This window comes from Dendrobates tinctorius, unplaced genomic scaffold (assembly GCF_039654945.1).
Source record: "Dendrobates tinctorius isolate UK_male_01 unplaced genomic scaffold, ASM3965494v1 ptg000032l, whole genome shotgun sequence".
Taxonomy (NCBI): Eukaryota; Metazoa; Chordata; class Amphibia; order Anura; family Dendrobatidae; genus Dendrobates; species Dendrobates tinctorius.
In genome coordinates this window covers 26,188,770-26,209,616 of record NW_027361700.1, presented here as the reverse complement: position 1 = coordinate 26,209,616, position 20,847 = coordinate 26,188,770, and positions in this window count along the sequence as shown.

Here is a 20,847-nt window from a genome sequence, read left to right as displayed (position 1 = left end):
TCGCCCCAGACCATCAAGAAAATTGCAGATTTTTGGTGTTGCATAATTTGCATGATACCATTGTTCTGGGGTTTCCCTGGTTGCAAATCCATAATCCAGTTTTGGATTGGAAATCTTTGTGGTGAGTTGGGGTTGTCGGTGTGCCCTTAGTGATGCTCCTGTTTTCTCCACCTCTCCCCAGTCACATGATGTTCCTGACTATTTGGCTGACTTTTATGATGTATTTAGTGAGAATGAGTCTGCGTCTTTGCCTCCTCATAGGAGTTATGACTGTGCAATTGAGCTGATCCCGGGGTGTAGATTCACCAAGGGTCGGATTTTCAATTTATCTGTACCCGAGCACGAGGCTATGCGATCCTATATTAAGGAGGCATTGGAGAAGGGTCATATTAGACCATCCTCTTCACCCTTAGGTGCTGTTTTTTTTCGTGGCTAAAAAGGATGGTTCATTAAGGCCTTGTATTGACTATCGTGCCCTCAACAAAATTACTGTTAAATATCAGTATCCATTACCCCTGATTTCTGATCTATTCTCCAGAGTTAAAGGTGCTTGCTGGTTTACCAAGCTTGACCTCAGGGGGCGTATAATCTTATTCGCATTAAGCATGGGGATGAATGGAAGACGGCGTTTAATACTCCGGAGGGACATTTTGAGTACCTGGTGATGCCTTTTGGGCTCACTAATGCCCCTTCTGTCTTCCAGTGCTTCATGAACGATATATTCCGAGACTTTGTGGATACATTTTTGATTATCTGGATGATATTTTGATCTTCTCCAAGAATTGGGACACTCATGTGGAACATGTTCGGACTGTGTACCAGATTTTGAGGGAGAATTCCCTGTATGTCAAGGGATCAAAATGCCTTTTTGGGGTACAGAGGATTTCATTTTTGGGATTTATTTTGTCTCCGTCAACTATTGAAATGGACCCGGCCAAGGTACAGGCCATATATGATTGGGTTCAGCCCACTTCTTTGAAGGCCCTCCAGAAGTTTTTGGGTTTTGCTAATTTTTATCGAAAATTTATGGCTAATTTTTCTGGTATTGCCAAGCCATTGACGGATTTCACTAGGAAGGGTGCTGATGTGCTGAATTGGTCTCCGGAGGCTGTTTCTTCCTTTCAGGAGCTGAAGCGAAGATTCACTTCTGCTCCGGTTTTGCGGCAACCTGATGTCTCACTCCCGTTTCAGGTGGAGGTGGATGCTTATGAGATTTGTGCAGGAGCGGTGTTGTCCCAAAAAGATCCTGTGACATCTAAAATGAATCCTTGTGCTTTCTTTTCCTGAAAGTTCTCCCCATCCGAACGTAACTGTGATGTGGGGAATCGGGAACTGTTGGCCATGAAATGGGCATTTGAGGAGTGGAGACATTGGCTGGAGGGAGCCAAACACCAAGTTGTGGTCCTTACTGACCACAAGAATTTGATTTACCTGGAGTCGACCAAGCGCTTGAATCTTAGAAAGGCTAGGTGGGCCTTGTTTTTCACACGTTTTGATATTGTGGTCTCTTTTCTTCCGGGCAATAAGAATGTCAAGTCAGACGCCCTCTCTAGGAGTTTCCTTGCTGATTCTCCTGTTGTGACTAAGCCTGCTACCATCTTAGGCGAGGGGGTAGTTCTTTCTGCCATCTCGCCCGATTTGAGACGTGCTCTGGAAGAGTTTCAGGAGGACAAACCTGAGCGTTGTCCCAGTGGAAAGTTGTATGTTCCTGACCAGTGGAGGAAGAGAGTGATGTCTGAAGTTCATTGCTCTGCATTGGCTGGTCATCCAGGTATTTTTGGTACTTGAGATCTGGTGAGTCGGTCTTTTTGGTGGCCCGCCTTGTCTCGTGATGTCAGGAATTTTGTGCAGTCCTGTGGGACTTCCTCCCGGTCTAAACCTTGTTCTCGCTCTAGTGACTTGTTGATGCCTTTGCCGGTGCCCAGGAGGCCATAGACCCATATTTCAATGGATTTTATCTCTGATATGCCTGTCTCTCAGAGAATGACTGTTATTTGGGTGATTTGTGATAGATTCTCTAAGATGTTCCATCTTGTACCACTCCCTAAGTTGCCATCTTCCTCTGAGTTGGTGCCCTTGTTTTTGCAACAGGTGGTTCGCTTGCACGGGATTCCTGAGAACATTGTATCTGACAGAGGAGTTCAGTTTGTGTCTAGATTTTGGAGGACTTTCTGTTCCAAGCTGGGAATTCAGTTGTCCTTCTCCTCTGCGCTTCACCCCCAGACCAATGGGCAGACGGAGAGAACAAACCGGACTTTGGAGTCGTATTTGAGATGTTTTATTTCTGCTGATCAGGATGATTGGGTTTCATTTTTGCCCTTGGCCGAATTTGCTTTAAATAATAGAGCTAGTTCTGCCACTTTGATGTCACCTTTTTTTTGTAACTTTGGTTTTCACCCTCGATTTTCTTCAGGGCAGGTGGAGCCTTCTGCCTGCCCAGGTGTTGACACTGTGGTGGAGAGAATGCACCAGATCTGGGACCAAGTAGTGGATAAATTGTCTCTCTCCCAGGAAAAGGCCCAGCGGTTTTCCAACCGGCGTAGGACCGTTGGTCCCCAGTTTAAGGTGGGTGATCTGGTTTGGTTGTCATCAAAAAATATCGCTATGAAGGTGGCTTCTCCTAAGTTTAAGCCTAGATTTATTGGACCTTACAAGATTTTGGAGATTATTAATCCGGTCTCTTTTCGGTTGGCTCTTCCTGTCACATTTAAAATTCATAATGTGTTTCATAAGTCCTTGTTGAAGAGGTTTGTTGAACCAGTAGTTCCTGTGGTGGCACCTCCTGACCCTATATTGGTTGAAGGTAACATGGAATATGAGGTAGAGAAGATACTGGATTCCCGTCTGGCTAGACGGAGACTCCAGTATTTGGATAAGTGGAAGGGTTATGGTCAGGAGGATAATTCCTGGGTCTCTGCCTCTGATATTCATGCCGAAAGATTGGTGCATGCCTTTCATCGGGCTCACCCGGATCGCCCTGGTGGCATGGATGAGGGTTCGGTGACCCCTCCTCAAGGGGGAGGTACTGTTGTGAGTTCATTTTTCCCTTCACTATTGAGGTCTGATGAACTCCCTCCTCTGGTGAAGGAAGGTAGTGAGGCTGATTATCAGACACCTGGGCAGCTAGATGATGACTGGGTGGCTGGAATTGAGGACTGGATATAAGGCTGCCGACGCCCTTCTTCCTGGCTGGTGATTTTCCTGCTGGATTCTTGGAGACCAGTCTGATTCCTGCATCTCAAAGCTAAGTTTTTCTGCTCTGCTTTTTACTCTTCTGTTTTGTTTTTTGTTTTGCCTTGTTTTTTGGGATTTCTGCCATCCCCGGCCTGGGGTGAGCTGAACTCCATTTTTGTCTCTGATCTGTTGATCTTTTGCTCTGTCTTCAGAATATACCTGAGTGCTGATATAGTCTTTTGAAGCCTAGCGACTTCAGGGCCTGTTTTTCCTATTAGTCGGTTGGCTCATTTTGATAGGGTTTTTGCGGATGGCAGACAGCAGCTTTCCTATCCTGTCCTATGTAGTTAGCTTGGGCCCCATCATTTGCTCAACCTATCTTTCTATCTGTGTTAGTGTTTTCATCTTGCTTCACCGTCATTATATGTTGGGGGCTGCCTATTGCTTTGGGGTCTGCTCTGGGGCAGTTTAGTTTTTCCCATTTCTGTCTTTAGGCTATCTAGTTCTCCGGCTGTGATCGAGGGGTCTAGGGCACCGTAGGAACCCCCCACGGCTACTGCTAGTTGTTGTGGATAGGTCCAGGGGTCTGCAATCCGATAGCTGCCAACCTCTCTGGTTTTTCTGGACTTAGCTGGTATTTTGTTTTTTCCTCCTTCGGTGACTCATCATAGCAGTTTGGTTGTCCTCAAAAAATATTCCGATGAAGGTTGCGTCTCCAAAATTCAAGCCAAGGTTCATTGGACCTTATAAGACTTTGGAAATCCTTAACCCCGTTTCTTTCCGTTTGACTCTTCCAGGTACGTTCAAGATTCATAATGTTTTTCACAAATCATTGTTAAAAAGGTTTGTGGAGCCAGTAGTTCCTGTGGCGGCGCCCCCTGACCCTGTATTGGTTGAGGGTAATTTGGAGTATGAGGTAGAGAAAATATTGGACTCTCGTCTGGCTAGACGGAGACTCCAGTACTTGGTCAAGTGGAAAGGTTATAGCCAGGAGGATAATTCTTGGGTCTCTGCTTCCGATATTCATGCTGAGAGATTGGTTCGTGCTTTTCACCGGGCACATCCTGATCAGCCTGGTGGTGTGGATGAGGGTTCGGTGACCCCTCCTCAAGGGGGGTACTGTTGTGAACTCTCTTAATCCGACTTTTCAGGCAAGTCTCCCTCTGGTGGATACTGCTGATAGTGGAGCTGGTCAACATTGGAAGAGCAGGGGTGGTGACTGGGAGTACATAAGCGAGCAGGTTTCTCTCAGTGGCTGCCGGTGATACTCCTATCTTTGCTTATTGAGGATATCTGTCTCCTGCTTGATCCTGCATTTTACAGCTAAGTGTCATTTGCTAAACCTTTGCATCTGATGTTGCCTTGCTGTCAGGGGTCAGCTTGCTCCCCCTGGGGCTGCTGGCTCCTGCCCTGTACTTTGGTAACTTGTGTTTGTTTGTTCAGTCTCCTGCTGTATTAGCCTGTTGCTAGCTGCTAGTTCACACCTGAATGCTGATATAGTGGGGGCGAGGTTGTGGAAACCTCAGTATTTTTGTACATCAGTCGTGTTGGAATTTTCAGGGTTTTTGCGTGATTGCAGACAGTGCCTTTTCTGTCCTGTCCTATCTAGTCAGTGTGGGCCCCATCATTTGCGCAGTCTATTTTCTGTCTGAGTCTTGGCTTCATCTTGTCTCAACGACAATATATGTTTGGGGGCTGTCTATTCCTTTGGGGATCTGCTCCAGGGCAGTTTATATTTCACCTTTCTGTCTTTAGGCTTAGTTAGTCCTCCGGCTGTGACGAGGCATCTAGGGCAGCGTAGGAACGCTCCACGGCTACTGCTAGTTGTGTTGTTAAGATCAGGGGTCTGCAATCCACTGAGTGACCAACCTCTCTGGTGTTCTGGTGGTATAGCCTATTGTGCTCTCCTCCTCGGTGACCCATTCACAACAGCCAGGTAAACAGGTTACTGGATGCAACAGGCAGACAAGAACAAGGCGGATGTAACCAACTTAACTATTTTTTCTCCTGATGCATTTATAAGGAGGAGTAGCTTTGACAGAAAGCAAACCATATGAGAACAGAGTATCAGTAGCGTAGCTACTGGGGGGGCAGAGGGGTCTGTTGTCCCGTGCCCCGTCACATGAAGGGGCAAACCGGGAGTCATGAGGCAGAACACAGCACAGTAGGAGTGCAGGAAAATGCCTGCTCCCCTGCCTGACTGAGACTCTGCAAGCTGGTAACACAGTGGCCAGTTGCATGCATAGTCTTCCCCCTGCACTGTACGGTGCAGGCTTCTGTCAGGCTCCAGTTTTGTACACTCTGGGATTGGCTCAGGAACACTGGATCCTAGTGCCCACCCTGACTCTCATTCAGACACTTCCTGGTCCTACCTCACTGCCTTCAAAACGTCATCGGTAAGTGGGGATTGAATTTATTAGATTTATTAAATGAAGGCATGTCATGGTCACTGGGGGTGAATTTGAGAGGATGGGGTATTGTGGGGGCTGAAGTTAGGGAAGGGGGACAGGGTACTGGGGGTGAAAGTGAGAGGATAGGGGTACTGTGGGGGTTGAAGTGGGAGACGGGAGACTGGGCACGGGTGGGTGAATGTGAGAGGATGGGGGTATTATGGGGGCTGAAGTGGAGAAGGGGGACAGGGCAATGGTGGGTGAAAGTGAGAGGATGGGGGTACAGGGGGAGGGGGACAGGGCACTGGGGGGCTGATTATTATATTGTTTTGTTAGGAGATTATATGCACTCCATTACATGATCATGAAGTATAATCCTAAAATATTAAGTTTTATTAGACGTATATTAAAAATAGTGGTTAAAATACAGTGGGTACGGAAAATATTCAGACCCCTTTAAAATGTTCACCCTTTGTTTCATTGTAGCCATTTGGTATATTCAAAAAGTTTCATTTTTTTCTCATTAATGTACACTCTGCACCCAATTTTGACTGAAAAAAATAGAAATTAAGAAATTTGTGCAAATTTATAATAGTTTCTGTACCCACTGTACAGAGGCTGCTAAGCTAAATGGGGGAACAAACAGATCAACTGGATAAAGTGCAAAGTGCATAAATATACACTCATTTTTTGGGCAGATATTACAGTGATACAATCATACAAAGTGCCAAAAGCAAATACTGTACAAAAGTTACACTCTCCATAGAAAAAGTAGAAATAGTGCAGAATAACCCAAAATTTCCAGGCTTACACAACAGAGAGGCTGAATGTAGCTAAGCAATGGTGTGGTCCGTGGGAAATAAAAAAACATTTGGTCTGCTATGACTTAAAGGGAACCTGTCACCAGGTTTGGCCAATAAGATATACGGCCATCACCTTTCAGGGCTGATATACTGCATTCTATAATGCTGTGTATAAGCACCCAACCCAACCTGCAAGAGAAGAAAAATAACTTTTCTTATACTCACCTGTGGAACGTTTCAGTCCGATAAGCATTGCTGGTCTTGGTCCGGTGCCTCCCTTCTTCTTGCAATGCCACCCTCCTGCTTGCTTCGTGTGGATGACGCGTCTACTCTGCACCGCGCTCCTGCGCAGTTGTACTTCTCTGCCCTGTTGAGGGCAGAGCAAAGTACTGCAGTGCACAGGTGCTAGGAAAGGTCAAAGAGCCCCGATGCAAGCGCACTGCAGTACTTTAGTCTGTCTGATATACAGCATTATAGAATGCTGTATATCAGCCCTGAAAGGTGATTGCGGTATCTCTTATTGTCCAAAACTGGTGACAAGTTCCCTTTAAGAAAGTAAAGTAATATTACCTGGGTAGGAAAATGAAAGGAAAAGTGTATAGAATACTTACAGCATGGTAAATTCAGTTTGTATGAACCCCGTCGCCACAATGCATGTTTCGTTGCTACTTCATCAGGAGACGCCATATATTAATAGGTCATATATGTCCTCGGGGTGACAGATTCACTTTAGTGCACCACTCCAGAATTTTTTTTATTTCACCCTGGAGTGGCACCTTAAAATTCCAGACGTCTACTTACTGTCTGATACTCACCTTCCGTCATTTTCATCTGTTTTCGAGGCCACATGGCTCCATCTCCTGCAGTTTGTGACCTGTCCGTTGCTCCAGTGTTTCATGGAGAGGCGCAGAGGTCTCAAATCAATGCGAGTCTATGGGAATCTCGTTTTGGCCTCTTTCCGTCTTTCATAGATTTACATTGAGCGCTTGTGACCTAGCTTCTAATTTCTGGCCAGTCAGAAGCTGCGCTCACAAGTTTGAGCCACGGGACTGGAGCAGTGCCAAAAAACTGTGAATATGTCAGAGGATGAGTATATGACTGGAGGAGGAAACTTTCACTTAAAACACCACTCCAGCGGTGAAACATAAAATCACTGCTGGAGCAGTGCTTTAAAAATTTAATAATAAGCAATTTATTATTATAAAGTTAATTACGGCTTGGAATAAATGCCTGCAGTCACTTTATGTGACTGCAGATGCCAAATCATGACAGGAGAGCCTGCTGCATGAGCCCCCAATATCACTGGAATTATCAGGCGGTCATGAACCCCACATTTGCTATTTGCAAGTGTTCCCTAGAAAGATTTGGCTTCTCTCAATACAAGAGAATTGAGAGAAGCCGAAAGAGTCATCACATGACCGCCTGCTCGAATCTGTAATACTGGGGCCATTATTACTGTACATGGGGGACTTAGGGGACATTATTAAATGTTAAGTGAGCACTTAAGAAGCTTTATTATTATAGGGGTGTAAAGGGGGTAAGATTCGTTAGATTCAGTGAAGAGCCAGTTATTATACAAGGAATACTCCACGCAAGGAGACGAGATCAGTAATGGCAACAACGGGATTTTCACACAAAGACAATGCTTGAGAAGAAGGTAAACAAAAAGGTAACTTATCGCTTGCAGTTCTTGATGGGGAAAGGATGGAATATCTCCTGCCGACGTTGCAGAATGTGGACAATGTCTCTGGCTCTGTTATGGAGGAACGAAAAGCACCATCTCCCGACGGTGCCAATGTATCTGGTCCCGCTTGGCTTGGGTGCGCTAGAATGTAGAAACAGTCCTTTATGTAGATTTCTCTGGAATGGCGCCAAGCATGAACCGTGGGCACACTCGTAGGCTGCGGCAGCGTGCAATCCTCTGGAGTAGTCTCTAGAAATGGAGCAAGTCAGCTTATCTGCAACTGCAGGCGGGAAGGAGCCATCCAGCAAGGAAGGGTCCGAGGACAGCTCAGTAGGATGGATGATGTGGAGTTAGCAGTCGGAGCAGTGGGGAGGGGGAGTCAAACTTATCCTTGTTCTCTTGTCGCCTTCCTGCTAAGTCTGTCCCATTCCCGCGCTCAGTCCCTTTTATCTTCCCCACACCCCCTGCTGTCCAGTGCAAAGGTCCTCCCCTCCCAGAAGAACCTTCCCCTGGCAACAGTGGTGACAGTTCCAATAGTTCCGGCCCCAAAGTGCACCGGAAACCGCTGACTTTGTCTAGGCTCATCTTCTTACACTGTCCCTCAGATTATTGTAACAATAAAAGTTGCATATGGGGTATTATTAATTTTTAGGGGCAAAATGTGGAGGGCACTAGCACAGGGCATTGATATTTTTAGGTGGGAATTTTACTATCTAAAGAGCACAAATGTGGCATTATTACTATGTAAGGGGCACAGTGGTGGCAGTATTATGTGGGGCAGTAAGAGGAGCACAGCTATTGTACCGAACAGTAGGTGCAGTAATAGGAACACATATGGCCAGGCTCGGACTGGCCCATAAGGTAACAGGGGAATCCCCCAGTAGGCCCCTGTGCAGATCTGGGCCCCCAACCCCACTGTATAAGCAGTACTTGGCATAATTCAATTGATTCTGTACAGAAAAAAAAATCTCATCATTCATAAATCAAACTACCCAGTTTATAATTATATAGAGATATAGGTAAATTTGTGAATGAAGGTAGCGTAATATTTGTATGCAAATGGGACCCCAAAGACATTGTTACTGGTGGGCCCTTGGCACCCCAGTCCGACACTGCATATGGCAGCAGCGTCTCAGTATTGGGGTATCAGCAGAATGAGTAGTTTGCACAGGCTGGGCATAGATGTGGACTGTGTAGGAAATGTGAGAAGTCAGATGTTTCTTTGTTGTAATCTCTGCAGACGAGTCCTGCTTGGAGAAGTTGTCATGTTGATCTGGGCCGGATAGAAAAGATGGGAAAAGTGAATGACTGCCATCAGAAAGAACGTCAGCTGTAAGTCACCATCTATAACTGTACTATGATCTGTTATATGGTCTGCAGTTCTGATATTTACCGTCTCCATATAGTAATATCAGTGTTTGTTTTTGTATATACAGTAGATTTATTTTCAATCACAGTGCCGTCATCTGCTGATGTTCCCCTATACTCACAATTAGGTTGCACCACATGGCTGTAGTAAAGATTACCTGATTAGGGGCCCAATCAGATTCCCCCCCAAGCTGATTCTAGTTAGATACTGGAAGGTTGATTTCACACAGGACAGGATCCTATCTAGCTAACTGACAAGTCCACTTACAGAAGCAGCAGCAGCAGCGTTCGCCGATCAGCACTCGTGCTCCCTGTTTTCCACTTTTCTTTTTCACCCCCTTTGCGCCACCTCTGTGCGCACATCCAGCAGCCGCCGAGCTTTGATTAGTGACACAGTTCGGTTATCAGCACTCATGCTCACTGTTTTACACTTTTTTCCACTGACTTTTTTTCTCCCTGGTTGCGGCTTGTTTTCTTTGATCTTGTTCTTTAAAAAAAAAACAAGCACTTTCTCTCACACACAACCTAATAAAGTACTGAGACAAACACCACATACATTTAAAGAAATGTTGTTCCGCTCGTTCCAAAAACGCTATTCAGTGGAGGAAGCATACGCTTTCCTTGCCTCCGACACTGACAGTCTGACAGTGAGGGACAGGATCCCACCTTTCTTTATTTTTCAGACTCATCCTTCTCTTTCTCCTCTTCTTCCTTCTCAGGTGCTGCTGAACTGCCACGAAGATGTCCTAGGACAAAAGGTGAAGCAGTGCTCCTCATTACAGAAGGTTAAACAGTGCCCCCCATTACTGACCCCGCATGGACCTCGTCCCCTAAAAATTAAGAGCCACTGATTCCTGATTTTGTGGCGCAATCAAGAATCAAGTTTGACACCACCGGCCTCACAGAGATAGACTTTTTCAAAGTCTTTTTTTTCTGAGCATTTTGTTAACCTCATGGTGGGCCAAACTAATTTGTACGCTCATCAATTTTTGGCACAAAACCCTGATTCAACATTTTCTATCTAAACTCCTATAGATGCAGTTGAAATGATGACGTTTTGGGGTCTGGTTCTTCACATGGGGATCCTGAAGAAGCCAGAATTTCAGCAATATTGGAGTGCTGATGTTTTACACAACACTCCAGTGTTCTGAATGGTAATGGCCTAAACACGCTTTGAAGCCATCCACAAATTCCTGCACTATAATGATAATAATACCAAGTATGACAAAGACACATGGTATACAATCAGAATACTTACAGACCATGTGTATATTTGGATTAGTAAAGCCTCTCATCAACTACCACATAGCCTCAAAAGTAACGATGATCAAAAAGGCCAAATACTCCAATATCAAAATATCATTTTATTATGAAAAGTATTTAAAATCCATAACGCTAAAAAGATGGGTAAAAGGGGGGTTAGACAAACACGCTTACTACCCACATAGTCACTCACAAAAAGATGCACAGGTCCAGGCAAGATGACCTATATACATATTTACAAAAACTGCCGACAATATATTGTCTATATGTTATATTAATAATTAATACCAAGGGCCCCTTGAGAAAGAAAGGTCCGAAACACGCGTCGGGGCGGACGCGCTGCTCCAGGCATCACAGGCGCCTCGTACTGCTGATCCCCACCGGTAATTATATTTTATATTGGACATTGTTTCAATATACTGTGAACGCTATGGGAATTTGGGTATTTAGCAGTTAGGTGGCGCCGGTCTAAGCATACATATGCATATTTGATTGAATATCGATGTAGTTTCGGGTAACAACCTTTTTGTAGAAATAATTTGTGGCTATGTATAAGATGATGTGGTAATTTTCTGCCGTGGTATTCTTTATTAATATAACATATAGACAATATATTGTCAGCAGTTTTTGTAAATATGTATAATTGTATATAGGTATATAGGTCTGGACCTGTGCATCTTTTTGTGAGTGACTATGTGGGTAGTGAGCGTGTTTGTCTATCCCTCCTTTTCCCCATCTTTTTGGCGTTATGTATTTTAAATACTTTTCATAAAAAATGATATTTTGCTATTGGAACATTTGGCCTTTTTGATCATCGTTTCTTTTGTGTCTCTACTATAATGATAATGCACAGTATCCTCCTCAAGATGACCCCCAACTTTGACAGACTAATCAAAGTTTGGCCGGTCATAGAACACTTCAACAAAAAGTTTGCTGAAGTGTATGTGGCGCCCCTGAGGGTTCAGTCGCCACAGAGGTACTGCACCTCCTCCTGAGGTGTGGTACCCCACCATTCAGGTAAGATGGAGACCCCTGACCACACTCCAACACCTGCATCCCACACAACACAGTAGTGTAGCAAAGCACCCTTTGGTGGCTCCCTGCTTGGAACACGAAGCGTGCTGGGAGGCGGGTAGAGTTTAGTTTGCACTAAAGAGCGAGAAGAGGACAGGATATAGGGAGTTAGTCACAGGAGACTGACGAGGTCGGACCTGTGTAAGGTGATCCCCTGAGAGGGATGAAGGAGGGAAAGTGCTGCAGCCGACCTCAGTGATCTGGGTCCGCTGGCACAGGAAAGGAACACTGAAAGAAAGCCTGACTCTCCATAAGAAGGAAAGGATTAGTACGGAACATGAGGAGAGGAATAGAACAGAGGATTGAGGGTTAGAGGAGAACCCTTCTCAAGTTCTAGGCGCAAGGCCGGGGTCCGGTTCCCGAGGTTGTTTGGATACTTATGGTCCCGCAACAGACACCGGAGGAATAGAAGTTTGTCATCACTTTATTCCCACACAAGACTTGGGGGCACAACAGCAACGAAATAGAGAGCCGGGACTTAGAAGCAGAGAGTCCCCGAAGCAGGCTACAGCTGTCTGCCGTACAAGTAGAGTTCATAGGAACATCGGACAGGAGGAACTCCAGTGTAACTCAGTACTAGGAGTACTTCACTTAAAGGCGCTAAGAGGGAGATGTTCAGAAAAGGCACATAAGTTGGAGGAGTGTTGGAAACGTGTGCTTCATCTTGCCTGAAGGTTGGCTGGGCTCCTGACCCGGAGGACATGGCACCGATGCGAGCTCTTGAGCCACCACAGACTGTGAGTAAAGCTTTGGAACTACATGCCCTGGTGTCCTCCACTTATTACTGCGTCAACCTGCCCAGCACTGCTACATCCCTTGCGCCCGACACTACACCATCTAAGTGTCGCTACATCCACTCTGCCCTGGGACTACAGCCCTGCCTGTGGAGGGCTATACCATCACTGCTGCACCACACCATATGTCCCAGAGGAACTGTCTGCAGCATCGGCTTAACATCTACATTGCCGAACACCACAGGTGGCGTCACGACTTACACATTCACACTGAACATTTACAATGGGCGCCCAGGGCCCCGGACCGGGTCACCGCTGCTGTGACACTTCCCTGTGAGATACCGGCCTGGTACCGAGTACCCCACAGCCCTGGGTGTGAGGGCGACCCATGTATATGCCAAAAAGGGACATCTGCCCTCATTTCAACAGGAGGATCAAATTCCGTCAGTACTTGCCCAATAAGAGGGCCAGGTACGGAATTAAAATCTATAAGCTGTGTGAGCATACCTCAGGGTACACCCACAAGTTTAGGGTTTATGAAAGGAAGGACACCCGGATTCAACCCTCTGAATGCCCCCCTGTCCTGGGAGTGGGAAAATTGTGTGGGATTTGGTGCACCCACTGCTGGATAAAGGTTATCACATCTACATGGATAACTTTTATACCAACATCCCACTCTACAACTCCTTCTCTGCGTGAGGTCCTGTCCACAAAAATCAGGGAGGCCTCCCAAAACGCTAATTGGGCAGATGCTCAGGAGGGATGACAGCAGAGCCCAATGTAGTGACCGTCTGCTGTTGGTCAAGTACAAGGACAAGAGGGATGTCTTTTTCTTTACCACCATACATGGTGATGGCAGCACTCTCAGCACTGTACAAGGTACCTCTACACAGGTCTGAAAACCGGACTGTGCACTGGGGTACAACCAAAACATGGGGGGGGAGTTGATCTCTCTGATCAAGTCCTCCAGCCCTACAGTACTTTGAGAAAGGCCAAGGTCTGGTACAAGAAACTGAAGCCGCGGAGACACCATGACATGTTTCTCAACGCAAGCAATGACCAGCCAGGTCTTTCCCCGGGAAGGAACAACCACGGGAAGAGCAGTCTCCAATGAAGGAAACCACCTATGCGAAAACATGGTATCCATCCACAGACAGCTGTTTCGGGGTATTGCCCCTCATCAGTGTGGAGTAGGAAACTGGCTGGTAGGAGCAATGCCTAGTAAAAGACTGTGAAAATGAGGATGAATGAAGTCATGGAGATCAACATCCAACACTGCGGAGACACCATCACGTGTTTCTCAACACAGTGATTCTAGAGCACTGCCCCCATCCCTTATGGGAAATATGCAAAACATGCAAAACAGAAGCCGCGGAGACACCATCACTAGAGTTGAGCGAAACGGGTCGAAAAATTTCAAAAGTCGCCGACTTTTGGCAAAGTCGGGTTTCATGAAACGAAACCCGACCCTAGGATGAGGTTGGCCACGAGGTCGGTGACTTACGCGCCAAAGTCGCGTTTCAAAAGTTTGTTTTACGCTCTTTTTCAGCCAATCAGGATCCACGGACACTGTGGGCAACGTGATGACATAGGCACGGGTCACCACCATCTTTCAGAAGGGCATGCAAGTGATTGGCTTGCTTTGCTGGGCGTCACAGGGGGTATAAAAGGGCGTGCACGCCGACCGCCATCTTACTTCTGCCGATCTTAGCATAGGGAGAGGTTGCTGCTGATTCTGTAGGGAGAGCGTTAGGCAGGGAAGAAGAAAAAAAAACTGCTTCTGCTGCTAGCGATTGTGCCTGTACAACACACCAGTCACTGTGTGTGCAGTGCAAGGGGAGGCTATATTGTGGTGTATCAGTGGTGTTGGTTGTTGGGCTGCCTTCTAAGGCTTCCTGACAGCTGCAGTGCTGTTTACCCACTGCTCTGCAAACTGCTTTTTTAAAAGCAATCCCAATTTTTTTTTTTTGTCCTGCTGAGGTACTGAGCTGCAAACTGCTTTTTTAAAAGCAATCCCAATTTTTTTTTTTTGTCCTGCTGAGGTACTGAGCGTGCATTTTTTCACACCATACAGCGGTGTACGCTCCTCACACAGTACCGTGTAACGGCTGTTATCACAGCCACAGTGAAGCTATCTGTGTCACTCTGTGAGAATAAGTCGAGGACATGTTCCGTTCTTACAGACCTGCACTCTAGGGAGATTCCTACTCTGCCCAATTCTACATACACCTTGTAGTTTGTGATACACTAGCCAATTTCTGCCTGTGACATAGCGCTGTGATATTCAGTGGGCCTCACACAATCCAAACGTGTCCAGTGTCCACAAGTGTCTGCAGAAATTCAAAATCTCCCTTATCCTCTAGTCACTTTGGTCACAGCTGTGCCATCGAGCCTGTGACATAGCGCTCAGATATTCAGTGGGCCTCACACAATCCAAAAGTGTCCAGTGTCTGCAGAAATTCAAAATCTCACTTATCCTCTACTCACTTTGGTCACAGCTGTGCCATCGAGCCTGTGACATAGCGCTCAGATATTCAGTGGGCCTCACACAATCCAAAAGTGTCCAGTGTCCACAAGTGTCTGCAGAAATTCAAAATCTCCCTTATCCTCTAGTCACTTTGGGCACAGCTGTGCCATCGAGCCTGTGACATAGCGCTCAGATATTCAGTGGGCCTCACACAATCCAAAAGTGTCCAGTGTCTGCAGAAATTCAAAATCTCACTTATCCTCTAGTCACTTTGGTCACAGCTGTGCCATCGAGCCTGTGACATAGCGCTCAGATATTTCAGTGGACCCCACACAATCCAAAAGTGTCCAGTGTCCACAAGTGTCTGCAGAAATTCAAAATCTCCCTTATCCTCTAGTCACTTTGGTCACAGCTGTGCCATCGAGCCTGTGACATAGCGCTCAGATATTCAGTGGGCCTCACACAATCCAAAAGTGTCCAGTGTCTGCAGAAATTCAAAATCTCACTTATCCTCTAGTCACTTTGGTCACAGCTGTGCCATCGAGCCTGTGACATAGCGCTCAGATATTCAGTGGGCCTCACACAATCCAAAAGTGTCCAGTGTCTGCAGAAATTCAAAATCTCACTTATCCTCTAGTCACTTTGGTCACAGCTGTGCCATCGAGCCTGTGACATAGCGCTCAGATATTCAGTGGGCCTCACACAATCCAAAAGTGTCCAGTGTCCACAAGTGTCTGCAGAAATTCAAAATCTCCCTTATCCTCTAGTCACTTTGGGCACAGCTGTGCCATCGAGCCTGTGACATAGCGCTCAGATATTCAGTGGGCCTCACACAATCCAAAAGTGTCCAGTGTCTGCAGAAATTCAAAATCTCACTTATCCTCTAGTCACTTTGGTCACAGCTGTGCCATCGAGCCTGTGACATAGTGCTCAGATATTTCAGTGGACCCCACACAATCCAAAAGTGTCCAGTGTCCACAAGTGTCTGCAGAAATTCAAAATCTCCCTTATCCTCTAGTCACTTTGGTCACAGCTGTGCCATCGAGCCTGTGACATAGCGCTCAGATATTCAGTGGGCCTCACACAATCCAAAAGTGTCCAGTGTCTGCAGAAATTCAAAATCTCACTTATCCTCTAGTCACTTTGGTCACAGCTGTGCCATCGAGCCTGTGACATAGCGCTCAGATATTCAGTGGGCCTCACACAATCCAAAAGTGTCCAGTGTCTGCAGAAATTCAAAATCTCACTTATCCTCTAGTCACTTTGGTCACAGCTGTGCCATCGAGCCTGTGACATAGCGCTCAGATATTCAGTGGGCCTCACACAATCCAAAAGTGTCCAGTGTCTGCAGAAATTCAAAATCTCACTTATCCTCTAGTCACTTTGGTCACAGCTGTGCCATCGAGCCTGTGACATAGCGCTCAGATATTCAGTGGGCCTCACACAATCCAAAAGTGTCCAGTGTCCACAAGTGTCTGCAGAAATTCAAAATCTCACTTATCCTCTAGTCACTTTGGTCACAGCTGTGCCATTGAGCCTGTGACATAGCGCTCAGATATTCAGTGGGCCTCACACAATCCAAAAGTGTCCAGTGTCTGCAGAAATTCAAAATCTCACTTATCCTCTAGTTACTTTGGTCACAGCTGTGCCATCGAGCCTGTGACATAGCGCTCAGATATTCAGTGGGCCTCACACAATCCAAAAGTGTCCAGTGTCTGCAGAAATTCAAAATCTCCCTTATCCTCTAGTCACTTTGGTCACAGCTGTGCCATCGAGCCTGTGACATAGCGCGCAGATATTCAGTGGGCCTCACACAATCCAAAAGTGTCCAGTGTCCACAAGTGTCTGCAGAAATTCAAAATCTCCCATATCCTCTAGTCACTTTGGTCACAGCTGTGCCATCGAGCCTGTGACATAGCGCTCAGATATTCAGTGGGCCTCACACAATCCAAAAGTGTCCAGTGTCCACAAGTGTCTGCAGAAATTCAAAATCTCCCTTATCCTCTAGTAACTTTGGTCACAGCTGTGCCATCGAGCCTGTGACATAGCGCTCAGATATTCAGTGGGCCTCACACAATCAAAAAGTGTCCAGTGTCTGCAGAAATTCAAAATCTCCCTTATCCTCTAGTCACTTTGGTCACAGCTGTGCCATCGAGCCTGTGACATAGCGCTCAGATATTCAGTGGGCCTCACACAATCCAAAAGTGTCCAGTGTCTGCAGAAATTCAAAATCTCCCTTATCCTCTAGTCACTTTGGTCACAGCTGTGCCATCGAGCCTGTGACATAGCGCTCAGATATTCAGTGGGCCTCACACAATCCAAAAGTGTCCAGTGTCTGCAGAAATTCAAAATCTCCCTTATCCTCTAGTCACTTTGGTCACAGCTGTGCCATCGAGCCTGTGACATAGCGCTCAGATATTCAGTGGGCCTCACACAATCCAAAAGTGTCCAGTGTCCACAAGTGTGTGCAGAAATTCAAAATCTCACTTATCCTCTAGTCACTTTGGTCACAGCTGTGCCATCGAGCCTGTGACATAGCGCTCAGATATTCAGTGGGCCTCACACAATCCAGAAGTGTCCAGTGTCCACAAGTGTCTGCAGAAATTCAAAATCTCCCTTATCCTCTAGTCACTTTGGTCACAGCTGTGCCATCGAGCCTGTGACATAGCGCTCAGATATTCAGTGGGCCTCACACAATCCAAAAGTGTCCAGTGTCCACAAGTGTCTGCAGAAATTCAAAATCTCCCTTATCCTCTAGTCACTTTGGTCACAGCTGTGCCATCGAGCCTGTGACATAGCGCTCAGATATTCAGTGGGCCTCACACAATCCAAAAGTGTCCAGTGTCCACAAGTGTCTGCAGAAATTCAAAATCTCCCTTATCCTCTAGTCACTTTGGTCACAGCTGTGCCATCGAGCCTGTGACATAGCGCTCACATATTCAGTGGGCCTCACACAATCCAAAAGTGTCCAGTGTCTGCAGAAATTCAAAATCTCACTTATCCTCTAGTCACTTTGGTCACAGCTGTGCCATCGAGCCTGTGACATAGCGCTCAGATATTCAGTGGGCCTCACACAATCCAAAAGTGTCCAGTGTCTGCAGAAATTCAAAATCTCCCTTATCCTCTAGTCACTTTGGTCACAGCTGTGCCATCGAGCCTGTGACATAGCGCTCAGATATTCAGTGGGCCTCACACAATCCAAAAGTGTCCAGTGTCCACAAGTGTCAGCAGAAATTCAAAATCTCCCTTATCCTCTAGTCACTTTGGTCACAGCTGTGCCATCGAGCCTGTGACAGCGCTCAGATATATAGTGGGCCTAACACAATCCAAAAGTGTCCAGTGTCTGCAGAAATTCAAAATCTCACTTATCCTCTAGTCACTTTGGTCATAGCTGTGCCATCGAGCCTGTGACATAGCGCTCAGCTATTCAGTGGGCCTCACACAATCCAAAAGTGTCCAGTGTCTGCAGAAATTCAAAATCTCCCTTATCCTCTAGTCACTTTGGTCACAGCTGTGCCATCGAGCCTGTGACATAGCGCTCAGATATTCAGTGGGCCTCACACAATCCAAAAGTGTCCAGTGTCTGCAGAAATTCAAAATCTCACTTATCCTCTAGTCACTTTGGTCACAGCTGTGCCATCGAGCCTGTGACATAGCGCTCAGATATTCAGTGGGCCTCACACAATCCAAAAGTGTCCAGTGTCCACAAGTGTGTGAGAAATTCAAAATCTCACTTATCCTCTAGTCACTTTTGTCACAGCTGTGCCATCGAGCCTGTGACATAGCGCTCAGATATTCAGTGGGCCTCACACAATCCAAAAGTGTCCAGTGTCTGCAGAAATTCAAAATCTCACTTATCCTCTAGTCACTTTGGTCACAGCTGTGCCATCGAGCCTGTGACATAGCGCTCAGATATTCAGTGGGCCTCACACAATCCAAAAGTGTCCAGTGTCCACAAGTGTCTGCAGAAATTCAAAATCTCCCTTATACTCTAGTCACTTTCGTCACAGCTGTGCCATCGAACCTGTGACATAGCGCTCAGATATTCAGTGGGCCTCACACAATCCAAAAGTGTCCAGTGTCCACAAGTGTCAGCAGAAATTCAAAATCTCCCTTATCCTCTAGTCACTTTGGTCACAGCTGTGCCATCGAGCCTGTGACAGCGCTCAGATATATAGTGGGCCTCACACAATCCAAAAGTGTCCAGTGTCTGCAGAAATTCAAAATCTCACTTATCCTCTAGTCACTTTGGTCATAGCTGTGCCATCGAGCCTGTGACATAGCGCTCAGCTATTCAGTGGGCCTCACACAATCCAAAAGTGTCCAGTGTCTGCAGAAATTCAAAATCTCCCTTATCCTCTAGTCACTTTGGTCACAGCTGTGCCATCGAGCCTGTGACATAGCGCTCAGATATTCAGTGGGCCTCACACAATCCAAAAGTGTCCAGTGTCTGCAGAAATTCAAAATCTCACTTATCCTCTAGTCACTTTGGTCACAGCTGTGCCATCGAGCCTGTGACATAGCGCTCAGATATTCAGTGTGCCTCACACAATCCAAAAGTGTCCAGTGTCCACAAGTGTGTGCAGAAATTCAAAATCTCACTTATCCTCTAGTCACTTTGGTCACAGCTGTGCCATCGAGCCTGTGACATAGCGCACAGATATTCAGTGGGCCTCACACAATCCAAAAGTGTCCAGTGTCCACAAGTGTGTGCAGAAATTCAAAATCTCACTTATCCTCTAGTCACTTTGGTCACAGCTGTGCCATCGAGCCTGTGACATAGCGCTCAGATATTCAGTGGGCCTCACACAATCCAAAAGTGTGCAGTGTCTGCAGAAATTCAAAATCTCACTTATCCTCTAGTCACTTTGGTCACAGCTGTGCCATCGAGCCTGTGACATAGCGCTCAGATATTCAGTGGGCCTCACACAATCCAAAAGTGTCCAGTGTCCACAAGTGTCTGCAGAAATTCAAAATCTCCCTTATCCTCTAGTCACTTTGGTCACAGCTGTGCCATCGAACCTGTGACATAGCGCTCAGATATTCAGTGGGCCTCACACAATCCAAAAGTGTCCAGTGTCCACAAGTGTCAGCAGAAATTCAAAATCTCCCTTATCCTCTAGTCACTTTGGTCACAGCTGTGCCATCGAGCCTGTGACAGCGCTCAGATATATAGTGGGCCTCACACAATCCAAAAGTGTCCAGTGTCTGCAGAAATTCAAAATCTCACTTATCCTCTAGTCACTTTGGTCATAGCTGTGCCATCGAGCCTGTGACATAGCGCTCAGCTATTCAGTGGGCCTCACACAATCCAAAAGTGTCCAGTGTCTGCAGAAATTCAAAATCTCCCTTATCCTCTAGTCACTTTGGTCACAGCTGTGCCATCGAGCCTGTGACATAGCGCTCAGATATTCAGTGGGCCTCACACAATCCAAAAGTGTCCAGTGTCTGCAGAAATTCAAAATCTCACTTATCCTCTAGTCACTTTGGTCACAGCTGTGCCATCGAGCCTGTGACATAGCGCTCAGATATTCAGTGGGCCTCACACAATCCAAAAGTGTCCAGTGTCCACAAGTGTGTGCAGAAATTCAAAATCTCACTTATCCTCTAGTCACTTTGGTCACAGCTGTGCCATCGAGCCTGTGACATAGCGCACAGATATTCATTGGGCCTCACACAATCCAAAAGTGTCCAGTGTCTGCAGAAATTCAAAATCTCACTTATCCTCTAGTCACTTTGGTCACAGCTGTGCCATCGAGCCTGTGACATAGCGCTCAGATATTCAGTGGGCCTCACACAATCCAAAAGTGTCCAGTGTCTGCAGAAATTCAAAATCTCACTTATCCTCTAGTCACTTTGGTCACAGCTGTGCCATCGAGCCTGTGACATA